This window comes from Juglans microcarpa x Juglans regia, chromosome 5S, assembly GCF_004785595.1.
Source record: "Juglans microcarpa x Juglans regia isolate MS1-56 chromosome 5S, Jm3101_v1.0, whole genome shotgun sequence".
NCBI classification, from domain to species: domain Eukaryota; kingdom Viridiplantae; phylum Streptophyta; class Magnoliopsida; order Fagales; family Juglandaceae; genus Juglans; species Juglans microcarpa x Juglans regia.
Window position 1 is genome coordinate 14,478,559 of NC_054603.1, and position 11,179 is coordinate 14,489,737.

The window sequence follows — 11,179 nt, forward strand, 5'->3', positions numbered from 1 at the left end:
AAGCTAAACCCATTGAAGTGTGTGTTCAGAGTGGAGATGGGTAAGTTTCTAGGGTTCATGGTCTCCGAGAGAGGGATTGTGGCGAACCCAAAAAAGGTGGAAGCAGTGATAGGAATGCCTTCCCCTCACAACCTTCACGAAATCCAGAGGTTGGCTGGGCGGGTAGCAGCACTGAACCGTTTCATTGCTCGATCAACCGATCGATGCCTACTCTTCTTCAAAGTCCTAAGGAAAGCCCAGGAGTGGGATGAGACTTACGAGAAAGCCTTCGCCGATTTGAACCTGTATCTGAGTCGTCCCTTAATGCTTAGTCAAATAAGACCCTAGGAGACCTTGACGGTATACCTAGTAGTATCACCACACGTGGAAGAAGGGCAACGACCCATCTACTACATGAGCCAGGCCTTCCTTGAAACAGAAGCAAGGTACCCACGAACGGAGATGTTAGTATTTGCCTTAGTCGTCGCTGCTAGGAGATTAAGGACATTTCCAAGCCCACCTGATGAAAGTACTCACTAATCTCCCCCTCAAGAAGGTACTGCAGAAGCCAGACACCTCGGGACGGCTTGCAAAATGGGCGATCGAGCTCAATGAATTTGACATGGAGTATTAGCCTTGAGACGCAATCGAAGGATAAGTGTTGGCAGATTTTGTTGCCGAGTTCAACAATTTCCAAGATGAAGTTCCGAACGCACCCCAAGAAAGCTCTGGCAGGTCTACATCAACGGCTCATCCTGCAGAGCTGGTGGGGAGTAGGGGTGCACATCGTCACTAAGCAAAGAGAGGAGCATAATTATGCAGTGAAGCTGGCCTTCAGAACGACAAACAATAAAGCTGAGTATGAAGCGCTCTTGGCCGGAATGACAGTTTCACGGTTACTAGGAGTTGAAGAAATAGAAGTGAGGGCAAATTCCCAAGTGGTAGTTAGCCAAGTACTAGGGCAATTCGCCACGAAAGGGGAAAGGCTAAAGAAGTATTTGCAATGAGCGTGACTGCTTTCACTACTTCAACATCCAATAGGTGCCAAGAGGAGAAAATCAGAAGGCGGATCATTTGGCGAGGGCTGCGTCAGGGCAGGAAGAATTCCCGCTTCCAGAACACACTGTAGTCAGGACGGTCGACGCCCCCTCCATCGTGGTGGAAGTGTCTATCACGACCCCAACACCTCCTGAGTGAGCAATAGATATCTAGAAATTCTTGCAGGAAGGGCAGCTACCTAGTGACCCAGAAGAAGCATGAAAGGTCAGGAATAAGGCGGCTCCATTCACCATGTTGGAAGGAGTTCCATACAAGAGAGGTTTTTTTGAGCCACTCCTCAGATGCCTCTCACTGGATGAAGCCCAATACGTGCTAGCAGAGATTCATGAAGGGATTTGTGAAAGCCACTTAGGAGGGAGTGCTCTCGTTGCGAGAGTGACCTAGGCCAGATATTACTGGCCTCGTTCCCTCAAGGATGCAGAAGACTTTGCCAAGAAATGCACAAAGTGTCAAGAGCACGGGCCGATTCTGCACTGCCTGGTGGAGGAGCTGACATCAATCACGGCCCCATGGCCCTTTGCCCAATGGGGCCTGGACCTGATTGGCCCATTCCCAGCAGCAAGAGGAGGATCCAAGTTTGTCATTGTCGCGATCAATTATTTCACAAAATGGGTCAAAGCAAAGGCTCTCGCGAGCATCACTTCCAGAACCATGAAGAAATTTCTATGGAAGTCAATGGTTTGCCGATTCGGCATACCTCATAACATATCAAACAATGGAAGATAGTTCGACTGCACACATTACCGGGAATGGTGTGCAGAGCTCGAAATTAAAGTGAAGTACTCCTCACCAAGACATCCTAAAGCCAACTGACAGGCCGAGGCAACCAACAAAACTCTCCTCTCCACCCTTAAGAAAAACATTAGGATGCACAAAGGAGCATGGGCCGAAGAGCTCCCAAGTGTGCTGTGGGTGTACAGGACTACTGTCCGAACCCCCACCAGGGAGACACCCTTTAGCCTCACCAACGGCAGCAAAGCAGTAATCCCCGTGGAAATCGGACTCCCCACATTCCGTGTCCAACATTTCAACCCGGACACTAACAACGAAAGGCTAGCCAAGAACTTAGATGTCCTGGAGGTGAGGAGAGAAGAAGCAGCAATCCAAATGGTGAACGACAAGCGGAAGGTGGAATAATACTTCAACAGACGGTTTGGCCACGCTCTTTCAAGGTAGTTGACCAGGTGCTACAGTAGAATGGAATAACTACCCCGAAAGTGGGGAAGCCGAGACTATGATGGAAAGGCCCGTACGTAGTGACTACGAGCAACTGACCCAGTTCCTATCGCCTAAAAAATAGCTAGAGACATGACCTACCCCACTCGTGGAATGCTGAACACTTAAAACAAGTATTACGTGAATAAGTATATTGTGTACGAACAACCATGAATGAATGAGGACACCTGGATGTTCATCTCAAATATCTTGTTGTTTAATATATATATATATATATATGAATAAAAATGAGCCTACGAGAGTAAGGTCCCAAGTCTCCAGACTAGGTATCGACGCCCTGTCCTACAAAGTCGAGTCCTTACACTCGTAAGAAGATGGGTTCATTGACTCGTTGCGAGGTAAGATCCTAAGTCTCCAGACTAGGTACCAACCCCCCAGTCCAACAAAGCCAAGTCCTTACACTCGCTAGAAGACAGGTCCCTTGCCACGCTATGGGGTAAGGTCCCAAGTCTATGGACTGGGTACCGGCCCCTCGTCCAATAAAGCCAAGTCCTTACACTTGCAAGAAGACGGTTGACTCACAGCGGGGTAAGGTCACAAGTCTCCGGACTGGGTATCGACCCCTCGTCCAACAAAGATGAGTCCTTACACTCGCAAGAAGACAGGTCCCTTGACTTGCTGCAGAGTAAGGTCCCAAGTGTTCGGACTAGGTACCACCCCCCGTCCAACTAAGTTGAGTCTTTACACTCGCAAGAAGACAGGTCCCTTGACTCGCTACGGGTTAAGGTCCCAAGTCTCTAGACTGGGTATCAACCCCCCATCCAACAAAGCCGAGTCCTTGCACTCGCAAGAAGACAGGTCCTTTGACTCGCTACGGGTAAGGTCCCAAGTCTTTGGACTGGGTACCGACCCCCAGTTCAACTAAGCTGAGTCCCTATACTGGCAAGAAGACGGGTCCCTTGACTCGATGTGGGGTCAGGTCTTAAGTCTCAAAACTGGGTCCTGACCCCCCTCCCCCGGATCAGTAAAGCCAAAACCCTTGTCAAAACCGCAACAAGGAAAACGAAAGGGGAGAAGAAAGGGAAACAAAATAACACAGTAGCTGCAAGAAATGGGCCTTCGTTTCATTCATCGTCAAGCATACATAGTTACAAGAAAGGTCGGGGGCGCCATGCAAGGTTACAAAGCACTAAAAAGAAAAGGGAGAAAGTGAAGGGGAGGGGTCGAGTCCATCACTGGGTGGAGAAGGGTGAGGAGCGCTCGGGGGAATGAGGGATACCCTAGCTTCCCAAAGTTCTTAAAGTAAGCTTGCGCCTCGAAACTAGAAGGAAATGAGGATAGTGACAAAGTGTGCAAGTCCAGCTCGGAATTCTGCAACAAGTGCTTGTGCATCTGATCGAGCCCTTCTAGATAGCCATCAGACCAGGCTGCATCCTAGAAGGCGTTTGCATTCGCAATTCCGGATTGGATCTCCCTAGGACGTTTGGTGACATCCTCCAGACAAGACTTCAGTCTGGCAATCTCATTGTTGATGGATAGGAGGTCAATGTTCTTCTGAATTCCCGACTATGAAAGCTCAATGATGCTTGCCTTTGCTTGTCATAGCTGCTCTCTTAAGTGCTGAGTCTCTTAAGAATGCCTAAAATGTTTGAACAGTAGCCGTGAATGCTGTCCGACAGTTAGAGCCCAATTCTGTCGGGATTCCTCCAACTCCCTTCGGGCGGACTCTGTCTCCTCCCTAGACTCTCGTAGCTCTTTCCAAGCGGACTCCAACTGCTCCCGAGTGGCCTCCAACTTCGCTTCCTGAGTGACCAAACTCTATTAGGAAGTTTGGCGAGCCATTTCCACATCATGCAATAGACCTTCCAAGTGCTGGTTTTGTTCCTTCATGTACACCACGTCGCTGATTAGCTCCTTCCGCTTAGTCTTGAGGTTCTTTATTCCTTGGGCCACCATCTTCAACCTAAAATATCTTAAGCACAACAAACTCCTGAGCTCCCAGTTGGCTTCCTCTAGCTCTCCCAATTCCCCACCGATCGTTGTGGCCAACTGGGCTGCGGCTTGCGAGATATGTATATATATGAGAAATAGAAGACTGGACAAGGCTTTGCAAAATATGTCAAATGAAGGAAGATACCTGGTCAAATAGGGTCGCGAGCCTCGTCCAGGGTCGAGGCTAGGGCCTGCGTCCCTTCTGCCCTTGAAGAAAATGAGGGGCTTGCGACAGCTAACCACCAAGAGAAATTCAGAAGGGACCCTTAGGTCTCGTTGCCGGGCTCGAGAGCCACGGGAGATAGAGCCTTAGAGTCGTCATTATCACTCAAATCTATGAAAACCAGAGGATCTTGAAAATCTGGGCCACGATTGGTCTCACTAGGCCCAGCAGACAAACGGGGGAAAGACCCCCATAACCAAAGAAGTAGGTTTGACGGCCTCGTCCAAACTCCGAGTTGTAGCAGGAAGAGCTTCAGGTCTCAGCCCTACTCCTCCTCCACTAACTTCTTTCTCTTCTTCTTCCTCGCCTTCTTCCTTATCATGAGGAGCTTCGGGCCGTCTCATCTTTGCCAGCACCTCCATGGCTCGTATTCTGGGAAGGAGGTTGCCTTGCCCAGGGAACCTTGCGGGCCATCTCCACCCGAACCTTATCCTCGAAAGAAGTGAAGGGCTTGAGCGGGTTAGGCTCGCAAGGCAAGGAATGCGCCAGAGAAGCAAAAAATGTTTTAAGATCGTAGGCATTCAATTCTTCTCAGGAAGGAAGCAACGGGTCTGGAAAAGGTTTGATGGGAGCTGGCTGAGAGCTAGTGAAAGTAGAGGGCCTAACAGCATGGCTTGAGCCGCTAGGGAATGACGTCGTGCTTCCCCATGTCGAAGGAACCAGAATCTCTGCTACGAGAACTCCTAGTCATGATGCATTTGGGGTCGGCTTCCCAGTTCCCCAGCACGATTGTCAGAAGGAGAAGAACCCTCAGCCTCACCACTTTATGGGGAGAATCGTGGCATACCCTTGGTCACTTTGCCTGGCAGCTAGAAGAGCTTGAAGTGCGCTTCCAGGGAGAGGGCTGGGCCTAGGGGGAATGCTACCCAAGAAATCCCTCCCGATAGTATACGAACAGTCAGGGGTAGATAGGTAGTTGTGGATGTTCTCGTTAGAAAGGACCAGATCAATCTGTGACTTGTCAGGGTGGGCTTGCACCCAAGCTGTCACCAACTCCAATCGAGCCTCTTCCCTCTGATTAAGGGTAAGTTCCAAGCTCTTTGTAGAAGGGGGAAATCCTCAACATGCCTAAATAGGAAACTCCTTGTGGGCGGCCTCCCCTTCGGGGTACTCCCAGTCCAGACCCAACACGAAGAAAAACTTCTGGGACCACTCCTTTATGCTCGAGCGAGGATATCTTGCAACCCAGAGACTGGGCCTAGAAACTAACGATGCTTCCCGGTCGGTAGATAAGGCGATATGCGGACAAGAGCTCCCGAGTTGTCAGGTCTGGGTATTCTTCATGAGTCTTGTTGAGTATCATCTAGAAGATGATGCAACCGCATATCAGGAGCCGCCACGCATTAGGGTGGAGTTGCGACGGGGCCAGTCAGAGGTAATTTAGAACCCCGTGAACTGGATGACAGAACAGGAGGCGAAGACCATTGGCAAACATTAGCTTGTAGAGAGCCACCCTCGTCGCTGTGCCATTAGGATTCACCATGTGCTCACCCTGGGGAATCTCCAGAACGACGGTAAAAGAAATCCTATACTTGGAGCGGAATGCCCTGAGGTCATCGCAGGAGACAGAGGAAACCCAACGTTTCTCCCTAAAATACAAAGGAACATGATCAACTTTGAGTGCCATCACAGCGATGGGAAGCGATAGGAGAGTGGTGACAGAGAGAAGAGAAGGGAGGGGAACACGACGACTGCTGAGAAAGAGAACGAGAAATGGTGGAAATACGACAGCAGAAGGCATAAGGAAAGGGTGAAGAAGAAGGGGTGGGCCTTATATAGTGAAGGCAGGATGGAGAGTGCGCATGAAACGAAGTGGCTCTGACAGTAGCGACATCAGCAAGCACCATGCGGCGCACGGTCTCTGAAGCATCCGCAGGAATGGAAAGCGTCATGTGAAGGGAGTGAGGGGCACAGACCAATAAGGTCCCAGGATACTAAAGGAAGGGTGCCAGCACATCAAACCAATCGTTGGGCGATGGGACAACCAGGGGAGAGGAGCCCCATCGACGATAGTTGGCCTCGGGAACTTTAAGCTCGAGAAGCCTAATGAGTGGCAACGTAATTAAAAGTATTATTAATTCCCACCACGTGCACGTGATAGGAATGCGCGGGGTACTGTGAGGGAGGGGCCCATACCTAAAGGGCCTAGGCCTGAAGAGGTCAAGCCCAGGAACTCTAGGCCCAAGGATGAAATCCTTTCGTGAGCTAAGAGTCCGGGCTAGAGAATCACGTGCTGAGCCCGTGACCACAAACCTATCCGGGAAGGCCTTTTAGCGCCAAGCTCGGATGTGCCAATGAGATCATCTAGGGGCTCGGCAACTGGGACCTACTGTAGGACGCTGGGCAAGATGCCCAGCTGCACATGGACGACTGAACGTGCTCGGTCACAGTCTAGTCAAACTCAAGGCACGACGCACTCAAATGCATGTGTTAGGAAACCTGACACGTAACGACGCATCCTACATACGAAGGATGACTCGCCCACGACCTTACACCCTACCCTGGTAGAAAGCAGTAGGATAGGCCTAGCATGGCAGATAAGCCACGATCTCCTTTAGCCACCAGAGCTACGAGCTGACACACTATGGTGGCAAGAAATGAGTGGTAGCAGGTCTGAGACTTGACACGCCACGACCTCCCTCAATAGCAGGACCTAGATCAGGTATAAATAATGGACATCCCTTCTACGGGAGCTCTCTCTCAACTTTTGATTGTTCTTACTATTCTTCAGAGTTGTTCATAGAGAATCGTTCACAGACTTTGGCATCAGAGTGACCCTGGATGTTATCGGAGCCCTTTCTCCTTGTTTGCAGATGGCATGAGCTTGGTTATCGTGGAAATGCTCGGGCTGCGAAACACGACATTAACATAGGGTTTCGAGGATCTTAGACATTAGAGAAGTATACAGCTTTAATATCTCAGGTTTAATTATGAAATACGTGTTCAATTGAAAATTTTCTCAGCTTACGTGATTATTTTATAGGTGACGCTTGGTATCTCGATGACACTGTTGTAATGAAATTCGAAGAAGGTAAAAAGTACAGGTAAACGGGATTCCTATACTAAATTTTGCATAAAAGAAATGAAACGAGGTTGATTTTAAAAATATGTATGCTTTTTTTTTTTTTTATAGAAATCTGAAATTTCATTTCATCAAAGGAAAACAAAAGTTACAGACAATTGTCAAGCCATAAAGCTTGAGAAATACAGTCTGGAACACAATCCCACCATAATGCAATATTGTCAACTTGACTCACATTCCTAGCCAACAAATGAGCAACCATATTCCCCTCCCGACATACATGTGTAAAAATACAACTCTCAAAGTGTGAAGAAAGTTGTTTAATTTCATAATATAACCCCCCCCCCCCCAAGCTAAGAATTATACATGCTGTCATCGTGTAAAGCCTCCACACAAAGCAAGTTGTCACTTTCTACTAAAAGCTTTGAAATACCCATGGTTGCACACAACTACAATTCTCTGAAAATGGCCATCAGTTCTATAGCTTCTATGTCTTCCATTTTTGTTTCCACTTTACTTGTAGCCATTAAAACCCTGACATGATCATCCTGTAAAACAACCCCGACTCCTGTTTTTCCCAACTCAGAAAAAACTGCACCATCAACATTCAGTTTCAACCATTCAGTTTGTGGAGCCTGCCATTTATAATGCTACTTTAATTGGACCCGATTCTTTTGTTAAACCTACCCAAAACTTTTCAACATAGAGATAGCACTATCTGCAACTTGTTTAGGTGGTAGTAACAGTTGATCATGCAGATATTTATTTCTACGAAACCAGAAACTCCAAGCCAAAGCAAAGAACACTGATAACTTTTCATACATTTGCCTTTCACAAAGATCCAATGCCATATCACTTAATGTTTTTTCTCTGTCAAAAACTAGCCTTGGAATATAAGCCTGTATCAAACCTGTTAAAGCCTTACAAGTCACTGTATATGAAAGAAGTATTTTCTGTCATGATTGGTGTAGACATGAGCTTATTTTGTTACATTCCATTTTCTAAATTGTGCAAAAATAGCGAATATGAAATTTATGAAAACTTGTGCATGTGATGCGAAGATGTTCAAAAGCTATTTTTGAATATGTAAATTGATATGATTCTGTTCAGTATTCTGTTTTGATTTTATGTAGCTTATGAAAACATTGGCATGAATTTCTGAGTCTGTATCTGATTATAATCTAGTTCCGTTGTTGCCTATGTTCTGTCTTTGTTAAGGCTCTGCCATGAGTATAATAGTAGTACACGGCACCGTTATGGGTATAATGGTAGTTTATAACCCTACCACGAGTGTTTAACATGGTATATGACCCCACCATGGATATAATAGTGGCATACGGCCTCGTCATGGGTAGAATAGTGGCATACGGCCCCGCCACGGGTATAATGGTGGTTTATAACCCTACTACGGGGGTTAAACATGATATACGGCTCTACCATGAGTATAATGGTGGTTTATAATCCTATCACAGGGGTTAAACATGGTGTATGTCCCGATGTGATGCTCTGATATGCTATGAAGATGAGGTCTCAGTTTATGATATGCCAAAGAATTTTATTTTTGAATAAGAATATTTATGAAAGTTTCGCTCTGACATTTTTTATAACATATTTTTATTACGAATTTTGAAAGCAAATATTTTGATTCTGCATTTTAAAAGTAAATGTTTTATTTTGCATTATGAACTCTGTAAATGCTTATGTTTACATATTAGTATATGTTCTCTGCTCACTGAGTTGTTGATAACTCATCCCTTATCTTCACAACATTTTTCAGATGATTTGAAAGTTTTAGTTGAGGATCAAGATTATGGAGCATGGGTGATGAGGTATTTTTAAGCATAGTGGATTAAGTATAAAAGGTTTCTATGAGTATTGACGAATTTTATTAAGTAATTTTGTCATGTTTTGATGACTTGGTATTTTGAAATGTTGATTATATTGAGGTAGTTGGTTTGAAACAATAATTTTTATATGGTATTGAGAATTTTGAGTCTATATTTATAGTGTTGGAATGTGAGTTTAAGTGACAAGAATTAACTCTCCGACCCCTCCGAGACCGAGACGTTACAAGTGTTTATGACATAGATTCAATGGCATTTGGTCCGGATTAGTGGTTGGTATTGACTTTTATAGTAGTGAATGTGTAAATATAGGTAGCGCATAGTTCATTTATGTTTAAAGATCATGAAATAAAGAGACGTGATAAGAGTGGATACTTGGGGACGTCTAAAACGGTTAGCTGGTACGTACGAGATTGTTGAGAAGCTCATATCCAGTGATCCCTGCAAAAGATATATGTTGAGATACACCTTTAAAATTCTATGTGAATAGTTTATAAATAGTAGTGAATTTGTTTTAATAATAATAAGTAGTAGTAAGACTACTTAACTTAACAAACACAGTTTAATCTACAATTCTCAACTAAACCAACCTGAGACAACAGCATGTATGAATACATGTCAGAAAATAAGACTGTGTCCAGGAGCATATTCAGGATCCACAGGCCTAGTTTCTAAAGATGCATTAAAAAATGATTGAATCCATGATGAAGGGAAGTATATATGAAAGAAGAAACAGGCCCAGAGTCTCATAATGACTGGAAATCATCAATGGAGGTTGCCATGGCAAGATGTTTGCATTTTGTCTACAAGGCTTTTTTCTTCAAACACGTACATCATGTGCAGGTGTCTTCAAGAGAGTTTTTATTTCCCACGACAAAGGAATTTCTGCTTTTCATGGGTACCAACAAGTATTGGACAAAAAATAGTAACGTTTTTCTGTTTTTTAATTTTCACCGTCGTAATGTTCTAAAACTCCTTTGATCAAGCCATACTAATATTAAAATGAACTAGACGGTAGGGCTTCCCTAGAAAATTTGAAAACCACTATGATGCTTCATCTCCTTCATCCAATGTAGAGCCTGATCACCATTCCCAGACTGAGACACCATCTGCTAGCTGTTTCATGTGCTTTACTTAAAGAAACCTTGAGCACATTCATCCCTGGATCTTTTAAAACTGTAAAAAAAAAAAAAAAAAGCAAGTGATAAATAATAATTAAGAGCACAAAGGAAAAAAAAGTAGAGCATCTTGCATGCTTCACGTGGAATAAAAAGGAAATAAAATCAACAGACAAATTTAACACCACCCAGCTTGCAATATAACCTCCATACACTACAACAAAAAGGCTCTTAAATTATAGCCATTTCGTCCTGAGCTTGTTCGAACAACACTGTGCCAAAAGATAAATTGAGATGAAAATCACCATTTCGTGCCAAAAAATATCTTTTGGGACGAATTTGAAGGAAACCATTCAAACATGTTCGAATAGGAATTTCTTTTGTCATAGTTGAAATTCGTCCTAGAATATCGTTCAAATTGTTACAATTTTACATTCGAACAGGATTAATGTGTTTGAATGATTGCAAAATACGTTTGAACAAAAATAAATTATACACACATTCGAACGGTATGTGGTCGTTCGAATGATAATTATTTTATTTAAAGTCAATAATAAAAAACTAAATAGACATTCATAATATTTGGAAAAATACATTAGAAACTGTTTAATACTCACAAAAGTTTTATAATAAGTGCGAACTAAATAAATAACTATGAGACTGGCATTGTTCATGGATAAATAGATAATCCCAAAATCTGTACGTAAAAAATCATCATTTCCTTGGAGGCCTGTACTGTTGCATAAGCTGATGCATTAGGAGTTGC

General features: G+C 44.5%; 1 pseudogene; it reads right to left on the minus strand.

Annotated features, from left to right (window-relative positions):
- Positions 1-10,800, minus strand: part of LOC121267129 — a 49,510-nt pseudogene extending 38,710 nt beyond the window's left edge.
- Positions 10,801-11,179: the final 379 nt, after the last annotated feature.